General features: G+C 57.9%; 2 pseudogenes; both read right to left on the bottom strand.

The window, feature by feature from the left end:
* Nucleotides 1–3,199: 3,199 nt before the first annotated feature.
* On the bottom strand, nt 3,200–3,318 carry LOC122688762 (annotated as a pseudogene).
* A 6,282-nt stretch (nt 3,319–9,600) lies between these two features.
* On the bottom strand, nt 9,601–9,719 carry LOC122688761 (annotated as a pseudogene).
* Nucleotides 9,720–12,574: the final 2,855 nt, after the last annotated feature.

The following is a 12,574-nucleotide window of genomic DNA, read 5'->3' as shown; positions in this document are numbered from 1 at the left end:
CTAATGGAAAACACTTGCTTCTATGCCATAAACCATCTTCGAATTCAGGTTTCATTGGATTTTTCACGATAAACGTTTCATCACCTATACGTTGGCTTGTCGTCTACTTTGTGCAAAAGCCTGGAGCTCCTAACTACTAGGGGGTCTCCCATCCAAGTACTAACTAACCCTGCTTAGTTTCCCAGATCAGAAGACATCTGGCCCGTTCAGGGTGGTATGATCTCATCAGAGGGAGGCGGCTGGCGCCAGGCGCCTTCAAAGCCCTGCGCTGCGCCTCCCTCTCGCTCTGACGTGCCGGTCGAGCCGGCCCGGGCCGCACCTTTCCACGGGGCGCGCGCTGCACTTGAGCCGCACGACCAGCGACCGAACTCGGGCCGGCCAGGCCCGGCAGCCCGGCCGACGCCGCCCCGTCCCCGCACACCGCCGCCCTGGCAAGCAAGCCTGGCCCGGCCCGGGGGCCCGGAGGGTTGCCGGGACCACGAGCGGCCGGTTAGGCGTGCAGGCCTGGGCTGCGGGTTGGCGTGAGGGGCGCGGAGGTCTGGGCGCCCACCCACCCTGGGCCTCTCCAGGCCCGCCCCCCGCTCGGGTCCCCCACCCACCCCTCCGGATCGCTGCTCAGGCCCAAGTGGCCCCAGAGGTGTCTGGCTTGCGGGCGGGCCGGCCGCCGCCGGCGACTGGAGCGCGGCAGCCCCGCCCCTTCGCCCGACCGCGGCCCCCCCTTGTCCCCACGCCGCCCGCCAAGCACAGGACCTTCCTGAGAGAGCGGACGAGCGACAGGCAGGGGCACGGGCACGGACACACACACACACACTCGCACCCACCCAGGCCAAGGGAGACAGCCGGCCGGCGCAAGCTCCTCAGCCAGAGCCAGACCCACAGCGCCTGTGAGAGGCCGGGGGTCAGGAGACTCAGAGGCAGAAGGAGATGAAGGTTCAGAGACAGACTCCCAGACGGCGAGAGGGAGATGAAGACAGACACGCGCGCGGACACACACACAAACACACACACACACACACACACAGGTGGAGACAGACAGAGGCAGACAGACACGGGAGAGAGGATGGCATCCGATCCGAGACAGACACACTGGCACAACCGTGACCACCCCAGAGAGAGGCCCTGCGGAAGAAGCCGCTTCCCCAAGGGAGGGGGCGTTCCCTTGGGGCGGCCCAGGCTGGACGCGGTGCCCCGGGGCTGGCAGTCCCCCGTGGGGTCCCCAAGACTTCCTCGCAGCTGAAGTCTCAAAGGTCCCCTTCAGCTTGGCTCCCTAAGGCAAGACCCAGCCCCCGCCCCCAGACCAGAGGGTGAGTGTGTGAGAGTGTGTGTGTGAGGGTGTCGGTGGGCGAGGCTGTGGTCAGGCCGACTGGGGGCCGGGTGCATACCCACGATGGACGGGGGAGGGTGTGGAGGCGTGGGGGTGGGGCTGGGGGTGGGGAATCTGTGTGGTCCTCTTGCTGTCTCTCTCTCCCTCTTTCTTCTTCTTCTTTTTTTTTTAAAAGGTAAGATGCTTTTATTGAAATATTGGGACTATTCTCTGTACAGCAGCAGTCTCACTGAGAGGCAGTTTTGCCTCCCAAGTAACATTTGACAATGGTTGAAGACATTCTTGATTGTTAAATCTTGGGGAGGGGTGTTATGAGTATCTCATGGGTAAAAGACACAAATGAACAATACTTCGGTTCAATTCTAAACACAGAGAATGTGCCAAATTCTCAAGAAACATTGTTCATACACTTAATTGACTTAATTTCCAAGGTCCTTATGCCTAGAGTAAGTAATCCAGAAACCACACCGTTTCTCGCCTAGCTTTACGCGGGACACGTGGGAGAACAAAAAGTAAGGTTTCACTCCATTCAATGACCTTCGTTTTCTCAGATGCAGTTTTCATAAGCTCACAAACTCCCGACCCACTCACCCTCCCCTGGGGTTGCAAATCTCTCCTTGGAGAAGCCAAAACAAAGAAAGCCCAATCCCGCACGGTGATCAGAGAAGTGCTGAGGAAACCGTCCCTCGGGGTTTCAAGGCGCTGCTCCCGCAGAGGGCCTGCCCACCTAATCACTGCCGGGCAAATGAAGGAGTTCCAACCTGCTCGAGAAACGCTCACTCAAGGGAGGCTTTGACCGCCAGAGCCCCGGGCCCAGACCCCACAGAGAGCAATCCCTCCTCAGAGCCTCAAGGGCCAGGCCTCGGGGCCCGCTCCCCCAGGGCAGAAGGTGCGAGCTAGGGCGCGAGACTGGGGCGCCGAGAGGGCCTGGGACGCCCCGCGCACCCGCCCACCCGCCCTCCCAGAGTGGAGGAGGAGCCCGCCGGTCTCCGGCCTCCACCACCCCGGCCCCCGACTTACCGCGGTGCGCTGGGGGAGGGGAAGTGTCAGGAGTGAGGGGCTAGGCCGCACCACCACCCGCCGCTCAGAGAGCAGCGCGCGGCCGCCACGAAACCGTCGCCGCCGCCGTCTCCAGCACCGATACCGACCGCCGCCGCTCCGGGCGCAGCGCGTAGGGGGCCCGACTGCGTCGCACGCCGCCCGCCCGCCGTCAGAGGCTCACTGCGCGCGCTCCGCCCTCACTGTCTGTGCATTGGCTGACTCCGCCACCACTCTATCTGCATCCGCCCTGTTCTTCACTGGACCACGGGGCTTTTGAAACCGAACGTGAGGGTTGTGAGGGTTGTCTCTGCCAGATTAGGACTCTCTCCCCTCTTTCTGAGTCTCCCTTCCCTGTGCTTTGCAGCTCTTTACCTGTCCGGGGCGGGGTGTGTCTGTGTGTTTCTGTGTGTGTCTTTGTGTGTCTCTGTCTCTGTGTGTGTGTTTGTGTGTGTGTGTGTGTGTGCACACGCGCGCGAACGGTCACCTGGGAGTACTGGGCTGGGGCTCGGGCTGGGGCAGCCCCCGGGATTGCCTGAGGCATGCCAAGGGAGCCCCAGATGGAGACCCGACTGTCATCTGGTTTCCTGGAAGCCAAATCCGGAGGCAAGCCAGGCCTGCGGCGGGAGTCGGGGCCCCGGCCACCCACCGGGGGAGGGGCTGGGGCTGCGGGGACCCAAGAGTTGGGCTGCTGCTGTCTTCGAGGGCCGCCGGCAGGCCGGCTGGAAGGCAGGCGACGGCTCTGAGCGCGCCGGGTGCGAGGGGCCAGGGGCAGGTGGGGCTTGGGGCGGCCAACCGCGCCGGGGGAGCCAGGGCTAAAGGACAGGGGAGGCAGGAAGCCTACAGCACCCGGTATTCCCAGGCGGTCTCCCACCCAAGTACTAACCAGGCCAGACCCTGCTTCGCTTCCCAGATCAGACAAGATCTGGCGCGTTCAGGGTGGTATGGCCCTAGACGGAGGTGGCTGCAGCCAGGCGCCTTAAGAACCTTAAGAACCCTGCGTTGCGCCTCCCTTTTGGTCTGACTTGCCTGCCGGTCAGGCCAGCCGGCCACACCTCTCCAAGGGCCGCGGGCTGCACTTGAGCCGCACGACCTGCGACCGGACTCCGGTCGGCCAGGGCCGGCAGCCCGGCGGCCGCCCGACGCCGCCCGGCCTCCGCACACCGCCAAGCCCGGCCAGAACCCGCCTGGCCCGGCCCGGGGCCCCGGAGGGCTTCCTGGACCCCGAGTGGCCGGCTGGCCGTGCATGCCTGGGCCTGGGGTTGGGGTGAGGGGCGCGGAGGTCTCGGCGCCCTCCCGCCCTGGGCCTCTCCAGGCCCGCCCCCTGTCGGCGCCCGAGCCCACCCCCACCCCCCGCCCCACTCGCCTTCCAGGCTCAGGGCCACGTGGCCCCGGAGGTGTCTGATTCGGGCCCGCCGCGGACCGCGGCCCTCGGTCCTCTGAGCCTCCCGCGGGCGTAGGCGTAGCGCAGCCGGGGCCCTGAGTGCCCATCCTGCCCGGCACCTGCCCAGGGCCCAAACCCACCGCGAGCCACCTGCGCGGTCCACCCCAGCGCCTCAGCCCCACCCCTTCGCCCCACCGCGGCCCCCCTTGTCCCCACGCCGCCCGCCAAGCACGGGACCTTCCTGAGGGCCTTCACACTCTTCCTTAAAGAGTTCTACGTGAATTGAAGACAGGATCTACTGGATTGTCACCAACTGCTAAAACAGACAGACAACAGTTACTTTGATCCTTCTTGCCTTACTGTGAGCTGTGACGGTAGGGAACCTCATGGCTGCTGCACTCAACGCTTTCATTCATTCTCTTGTTTCAAAACAGGGATTCATTGAGCTGCATGGGAGATGAATTCTGTCATTAGAAACGTTGCCACCAGGCTTAAGAAATATATTTATAACTCATTTCTTTCAGGAAACAGGTTTCAAGATCTCCATCAGAAGTCTTTTATTAAGATAAATCACAGCTTTGTCAGGTTCTCCAGAAGTACTCTTATTTTTCACTCCCAAGGAGAAGCGCACTAATAGAACTAAATGAACCTAGTAGGTTATTTTCTCTCTAATGGCACCTGTCTTTATTCATAGGAGTCTGGTCTACATATTTCCTGGGCTTCCCTGGTGGCTCAGGTGGTGAAGAATCTGTCTGCAATGCAGGAGCCCTGGGTTCCACGGCTGGGTTGAGACGATCGCCTAGAGAAGGGAATGGTGACCTCTTCCAGTATTCTTGCCTAGAGAATTCCACGGACAGGGGAACTTGGAAGGCTACACAGTCCATGGAGTCACAAAGACTCGGACACAACTGAGCAACTAATACACGTATTTCTTACTATTTGCTTCGTAGAAGCAATCATTCATAGCCTTTTATAGCACTTTCTGAAGAACGTGTGGTGCCTTTTTCTTTGTTGTAAGCTGCACTAGGTCTTGGTTGCCACACATGGGATCTTTAATTGTGGCGGGCAAACTCTTACTTGCAGTGTATGGGATCTAGTTCACTGGCCAGAGATGGAACCCAGGCCCCTGCATTGGGAGCAGCCACTGGATGACCAGGGAAGCCCTCTAAAGAACTCTTCAAGTGCAACTTTCTGGATGTTCGCAGCAGCTCCGGGCAGTCCTAGTGATGATACTGTTCTGCACTCTCGAGCCCGTGTCCTCCCCGAGGGACACAGGGGCCAAGCGAGCAGACAGATGCTGCCCCAGCGTCAGACCGCAGGGCCAGGCTGGCTGTGTAAACTCCCTTCCAGTGATGTCCTCTTTTCACCGTTCCTCTGGTAAATTCAGTGCTGCTTTCCTTGGAGCGTGTGTTTAAAAAGGAAATCCTAGATGTGTTCCAACATTACTGCCCACTTTGAGGTGGATTGATATCTACCTAGGACTTGTTTATTAAACCCACCTGCCTGAGTACTGTGACTTGACTGGAGTTTTCTTGAAGTCACTCCTGAAGCATTGTGATGGTTTTGTCTGACATTAATAGATTTTTAAAAATGATACGTGTTGGCGTATGGCTATGAAGAAAGGGGAGAATCTGTTGCTATTGCAAACCAATTATGGAGGCAACTTAAAACGGAAATCTGAATTGTAACTGTGTTTCTATTTATGTAAAATACGGTCCTTACCTTGCAGTCTGTAGTTGATGTGCACAGACACAGCAGTGGCTCGCGGGTTGCTCTTCTGCCATCTTCCTGTCCTCCTTCAGTCCCTGCATGTGTATAGGAACTTCAGTGAGATAATGGGGCATTTAACAGAGATTGCTCTGCGCAACACTGTCTTTAGTGTTTCTATTTTAAATTTGCTAGGCTGTTAATTTATATGCAAATAAAAGACACAATAAGAGAGTTCTGTGCCTATTGTGTATACGTAACCTGAAAGTAAATGCAGGATATTGATCCCAGAGGGAAAATAAGTTAAGAGCGTCTGCGTTCAAAGATGTTTGAAAGTTCTTATTTCAGGCTGAACCGTTGTTGGTGACCCGTGAAAGTCGCTCAGTCATGTCTGACTCTGCGAACGCAGGGACTATACAGTCCATGGAATTCTCCAGGCCCGAATACTAGAGTGGGTAGCCGTTCCCTTCTCCAGGGGGTCTCTGCAACCCAGGGATGGAACCCAGGTCTCCTGCATGCCAGGTGGATTCTTCACCAGCTGAGCCACCAGGGAAGCCTGAACACTTATCAGCAGTTAAGGATTTCACAAATGCTAGATTGGAAAGATAAAATAATAATTCTGCTACATTAAAACAGATTTTCTTAAGTTCAAATTTTTTCAATGCAGTTGTAGGGAAGAAGTCTTTCCCCCTTATGGACATATCAGTATGTTAATGCCTAAGAAGTCCTTTTTCGAAAAGTTACAAAAAAGAAAAAAGGCGGAAAATTATGCCAATAAGGCACCACATGATGATGCAAAAAGATGGATACAGACAAGGAAAGAAGGAATAAAAACTAAGCATTATGCTAATGGGAAACCATCATGCAAGTTAATTCGGGGGGAGGGGGGAACCTAATGGAAAACACTTGCTTCTATGCCATAAACCATCTTCGAATTCAGGTTTCATTGGATTTTTCACGATAAACGTTTCATCACCTATACGTTGGCTTGTCGTCTACTTTGTGCAAAAGCCTGGAGCTCCTAACTACTAGGGGGTCTCCCATCCAAGTACTAACTAACCCTGCTTAGTTTCCCAGATCAGAAGACATCTGGCCCGTTCAGGGTGGTATGATCTCATCAGAGGGAGGCGGCTGGCGCCAGGCGCCTTCAAAGCCCTGCGCTGCGCCTCCCTCTCGCTCTGACGTGCCGGTCGAGCCGGCCCGGGCCGCACCTTTCCACGGGGCGCGCGCTGCACTTGAGCCGCACGACCAACGACCGAACTCGGGCCGGCCAGGCCCGGCAGCCCGGCCGACGCCGCCCCGTCCCCGCACACCGCCGCCCTGGCAAGCAAGCCTGGCCCGGCCCGGGGGCCCGGAGGGTTGCCGGGACCACGAGCGGCCGGTTAGGCGTGCAGGCCTGGGCTGCGGGTTGGCGTGAGGGGCGCGGAGGTCTGGGCGCCCACCCACCCTGGGCCTCTCCAGGCCCGCCCCCCGCTCGGGTCCCCCACCCACCCCTCCGGATCGCTGCTCAGGCCCAAGTGGCCCCAGAGGTGTCTGGCTTGCGGGCGGGCCGGCCGCCGCCGGCGACTGGAGCGCGGCAGCCCCGCCCCTTCGCCCGACCGCGGCCCCCCCTTGTCCCCACGCCGCCCGCCAAGCACAGGACCTTCCTGAGAGAGCGGACGAGCGACAGGCAGGGGCACGGACACGGACACACACACACACACTCGCACGCACCCAGGCCAAGGGAGACAGCCGGCCGGCGCAAGCTCCTCAGCCAGAGCCAGACCCACAGCGCCTGTGAGAGGCCGGGGGTCAGGAGACTCAGAGGCAGAAAGAGATGAAGGTTCAGAGACAGACTCCCAGACGGCGAGAGGGAGATGAAGACAGACACGCGCGCGGACACACACACACACACACACACACACACACAGGTGGAGACAGACAGAGGGAGACAGACCGACTGACAGAAGGCAAACGGGAGACAGACACGGGAGAGAGGATGGCATCCGATCCGAGACAGACACACTGGCACAACCGTGACCACCCCAGAGAGAGGCCCTGCGGAAGAAGCCGCTTCCCCAAGGGAGGGGGCGTTCCCTTGGGGCGGCCCAGGCTGGACGCGGTGCCCCGGGGCTGGCAGTCCCCCGTGGGGTCCCCAAGACTTCCTCGCAGCTGAAGTCTCAAAGGTCCCCTTCAGCTTGGCTCCCTAAGGCAAGACCCAGCCCCCGCCCCCAGACCAGAGGGTGAGTGTGTGAGAGTGTGTGTGTGAGGGTGTCGGTGGGCGAGGCTGTGGTCAGGCCGACTGGGGGCCGGGTGCATACCCACGATGGACGGGGGAGGGTGTGGAGGCGTGGGGGTGGGGCTGGGGGTGGGGAATCTGTGTGGTCCTCTTGCTGTCTCTCTCTCCCTCTTTCTTCTTCTTCTTTTTTTTTTAAAAGGTAAGATGTTTTTATTGAAATATTGGGAATATTCTCTGTACAGCAGCAGTCTCACTGAGAGGCAGTTTTGCCTCCCAAGTAACATTTGACAATGGTTGAAGACATTCTTGATTGTTAAATCTTGGGGAGGGGTGTTATGAGTATCTCATGGGTAAAAGACACAAATGAAAAATACTTCGGTTCAATTCTAAACACAGAGAATGTGCCAAATTCTCAAGAAACATTGTTCATACACTTAATTGACTTAATTTCCAAGGTCCTTATGCCTAGAGTAAGTAATCCAGAAACCACACCGTTTCTCGCCTGGCTTTACGCGGGACACGTGGGAGAACAAAAAGTAAGGTTTCACTCCATTCAATGACCTTAGTTTTCTCAGATGCAGTTTTCATAAGCTCACAAACTCCCGACCCACTCACCCTCCCCTGGGGTTGCAAATCTCTCCTTGGAGAAGCCAAAACAAAGAAAGCCCAATCCCGCACGGTGATCAGCGAAGTGCTGAGGAAACCCTCCCTCGGGGTTTCAAGGCGCTGCTCCCGCAGAGGGCCTGCCCACCTAATCACTGCCGGGCAAATGAAGGAGTCCAACCTGCTCGAGAAACGCTCACTCAAGGGAGGCTTTGACCGCCAGAGCCCCGGGCCCAGACCCCACAGAGAGCAATCCCTCCTCAGAGCCTCAAGGGCCAGGCCTCGGGGCCCGCTCCCCCAGGGCAGAAGGTGCGCGCTAGGGCGCGAGACTGGGGCGCCGAGAGGGCCTGGGACGCCCCGCGCACCCGCCCACCCGCCCTCCCAGAGTGGAGGAGGAGCCCGCCGGTCTCCGGCCTCCACCACCCCGGCCCCCGACTTACCGCGGTGCGCTGGGGGAGGGGAAGTGTCAGGAGTGAGGGGCTAGGCCGCACCACCACCCGCCGCTCAGAGAGCAGCGCGCGGCCGCCACGAAACCGTCGCCGCCGCCGTCTCCAGCACCGATACCGACCGCCGCCGCTCCGGGCGCAGCGCGTAGGGGGCCCGACTGCGTCGCACGCCGCCCGCCCGCCGTCAGAGGCTCGCTGCGCGCGCTCCGCCCTCGCTGTCTGTGCATTGGCTGACGCCGCCGCCACTCTACCTACATCCGCCCTGTTCTTCACTGGACCACGGGGCTTTTGAAACCGAACGTGAGGGTTGTGAGGGTGGTCTCTGCCAGACTAGGACTCTCTCCCCTCTTTCTGAGTCTCCCTTCCCTGTGCTTTGCAGCTCTTCACCTGTCCTGGGCGGGGTGTGTCTCTGTGTGTGTCTTTGTGTGTCTGTGTGTGTGTCTGTGTGTGTGTGTGTGTGTGTGTGTGTGTGTGTGCGCGCGCGCGAACGGTCGCCTGGGAGTACCAGGCTGGGGCTCGGGCTGGGGCAGCCCCCGGGATTGCCTGAGGCATGCCAAGGGAGCCCCAGATGGAGACCCGACTGTCATCTGGTTTCCTGGAAGCCAAATCCGGAGGCAACCCAGGCCTGCGGCGGGAGTCGGGGCCCCGGCCACCCACCGGGGGAGGGGCTGGGGCTGCGGGGACCCAAGAGTTGGGCTGCTGCTGTCTTCGAGGGCCGCCGGCAGGCCGGCTGGCCGGCCGGCTGGAAGGCAGGCGACGGCTCTGAGCGCGCCAGGTGCGAGGGGCCAGGGGCAGGTGGGGCGAGGGGCCAGGGGCAGGTGGGGCTCGGGGCGGCCAACCGCGCCGGGGGAGCCAGGGCTAAAGGACAGGGGAGGCAGGAAGCCTACAGCACCCGGTATTCCCAGGCGGTCTCCCACCCAAGTACTAACCAGGCCAGACCCTGCTTCGCTTCCCAGATCAGACAAGATCTGGCGCGTTCAGGGTGGTATGGCCCTAGACGGAGGTGGCTGCAGCCAGGCGCCTTAAGAACCTTAAGAACCCTGCGTTGCGCCTCCCTTTTGGTCTGACTTGCCTGCCGGTCAGGCCAGCCGGCCACACCTCTCCAAGGGCCGCGGGCTGCACTTGAGCCGCACGACCTGCGACCGGACTCCGGTCGGCCAGGGCCGGCAGCCCGGCGGCCGCCCGACGCCGCCCGGCCTCCGCACACCGCCAAGCCCGGCCAGAACCCGCCTGGCCCGGCCCGGGGCCCCGGAGGGCTTCCTGGACCCCGAGTGGCCGGCTGGCCGTGCATGCCTGGGCCTGGGGTTGGGGTGAGGGGCGCGGAGGTCTCGGCGCCCTCCCGCCCTGGGCCTCTCCAGGCCCGCCCCCTGTCGGCGCCCGCGCCCACCCCCACCCCCCGCCCCACTCGCCTTCCAGGCTTAGGGCCACGTGGCCCCGGAGGTGTCTGATTCGGGCCCGCCGCGGACCGCGGCCCTCGGTCCTCTGAGCCTCCCGCGGGCGTAGGCGTAGCGCAGCCGGGGCCCTGAGTGCCCATCCTGCCCGGCACCTGCCCAGGGCCCAAACCCACCGCGAGCCACCTGCGCGGTCCACCCCAGTGCCTCAGCCCCACCCCTTCGCCCCACCGCGGCCCCCCTTGTCCCCACGCCGCCCGCCAAGCACGGGACCTTCCTGAGGGCCTTCACACTCTTCCTTAAAGAGTTCTACGTGAATTGAAGACAGGATCTACTGGATTGTCACCAACTGCTAAAACAGACAGACAACAGTTACTTTGATCCTTCTTGCCTTACTGTGAGCTGTGACGGGAGGGAACCTCATGGCTGCTGCACTCAACGCTTTCATTCATTCTCTTGTTTCAAAACAGGGATTCATTGAGCTGCATGGGAGATGAATTCTGTCATTAGAAACGTTGCCACCAGGCTTAAGAAATATATTTATAACTCATTTCTTTCAGGAAACAGGTTTCAAGATCTCCATCAGAAGTCTTTTATTAAGATAAATCACAGCTTTGTCAGTTTCTCCAGAAGTACTCTTATTTTTCACTCCCAAGGAGAAGCGCACTAATAGAACTAAATGAACCTAGTAGGTTATTTTCTCTCTAATGGCACCTGTCTTTATTCATAGGAGTCCGGTCTACGTATTTCCTGGGCTTCCCTGGTGGCTCAGGTGGTGAAGAATCTGTCTGCAATGCAGGAGCCCTGGGTTCCACGGCTGGGTTGAGACGATCGCCTGGAGAAGGGAATGGCGACCTCTTCCAGTATTCTTGCCTAGAGAATTCCACGGACAGGGGAACTTGGAAGGCTACATAGTCCATGGAGTCACAAAGACTCGGACACAACGGAGCAACTAATACACGTATTTTTTACTATTTGCTTCGTAGAAGCAATCGTTCATAGCCTTTTATAGCACTTTCTAAAGAACGTGTGGTGCCTTTTTCTTTGTTGTAAGCTGCACTAGGTCTTGGTTGCCACACATGGGATCTTTAATTGTGGCGTGCAAACTCTTACTTGCAGTGTATGGGATCTAGTTCACTGGCCAGAGATGGAACCCAGGCCCCTGCATTGGGAGCAGCCACTGGATGACCAGGGAAGCCCTCTAAAGAACTCTTCAAGTGCAACTTTCCGGATGTTCGCAGCAGCTCCGGGCAGTCCTAGTGATGACACTGTTCTGCACTCCCGAGCCCGTGTCCTCCCCGAGGGACACAGGGGCCAAGCGAGCAGACAGATGCTACCCCAGCGTCAGACCGCAGGGCCAGACTGGCTGTGTAAACTCCCTTCCAGTGATGTCCTCTTTTCACCGTTCCTCTGGTAAATTCAGTACTGCTTTCCTTGGAGCGTGTGTTTAAAAAGGAAATCCTAGATGTGTTCCAACATTACTGCCCACTTTGAGGTGGATTGATATCTACCTAGGACTTGTTTATTAAACCCACCTGCCTGAGTACTGTGACTTGACTGGAGTTTTCTTGAAGTCACTCCTGAAGCATTGTGATGGTTTTGTCTGACATTAATAGATTTTTAAAAATGATACGTGTTGGCGTATGGCTATGAAGAAAGGGGAGAATCTGTTGCTATTGCAAACCAATTATGGAGGCAACTTAAAACGGAAATCTGAATTGTAACTGTGTTTCTATTTATGTAAAATACGGTCCTTACCTTGCAGTCTGTAGTTGATGTGCACAGACACAGCAGTGGCTCGCGGGTTGCTCTTCTGCCATCTTCCTGTCCTCCTTCAGTCCCTGCATGTGTATAGGAACTTCAGTGAGATAATGGGGCATTTAACAGAGATTGCTCTGCGCAACACTGTCTTTAGTGTTTCTATTTTAAATTTGCTAGGCTGTTAATTTATATGCAAATAAAAGACACAATAAGAGAGTTCTGTGCCTATTGTGTATACGTAACCTGAAAGTAAATGCAGGATATTGATCCCAGAGGGAAAATAAGTTAAGAGCGTCTGCGTTCAAAGATGTTTGAAAGTTCTTATTTCAGGCTGAACCGTTGTTGGTGACCCGTGAAAGTCGCTCAGTCATGTCTGACTCTGCGAACGCAGGGACTATACAGTCCGTGGAATTCTCCAGGCCCGAATACTAGAGTGGGTAGCCGTTCCCTTCTCCAGGGGGTCTCTGCAACCCAGGGATGGAACCCAGGTCTCCTGCATGCCAGGTGGATTCTTCACCAGCTGAGCCACCAGGGAAGCCTGAACACTTATCAGCAGTTAAGGATTTCACAAATGCTAGATTGGAAAGATAAAATAATAATTCTGCTACATTAAAACAGATTTTCTTAAGTTCAAATTTTTTCAATGCAGTTGTAGGGAAGAAGTCTTTCCCCCTTATGGACATATCAGTATGTTAATGCCTA

Source organism: Cervus elaphus, chromosome 33 (genome assembly GCF_910594005.1).
Source record: "Cervus elaphus chromosome 33, mCerEla1.1, whole genome shotgun sequence".
Taxonomy (NCBI): Eukaryota; Metazoa; Chordata; class Mammalia; order Artiodactyla; family Cervidae; genus Cervus; species Cervus elaphus.
Note: the sequence above shows the minus strand (reverse complement) of the source record. Positions and strands in the feature narration are given on the sequence as shown.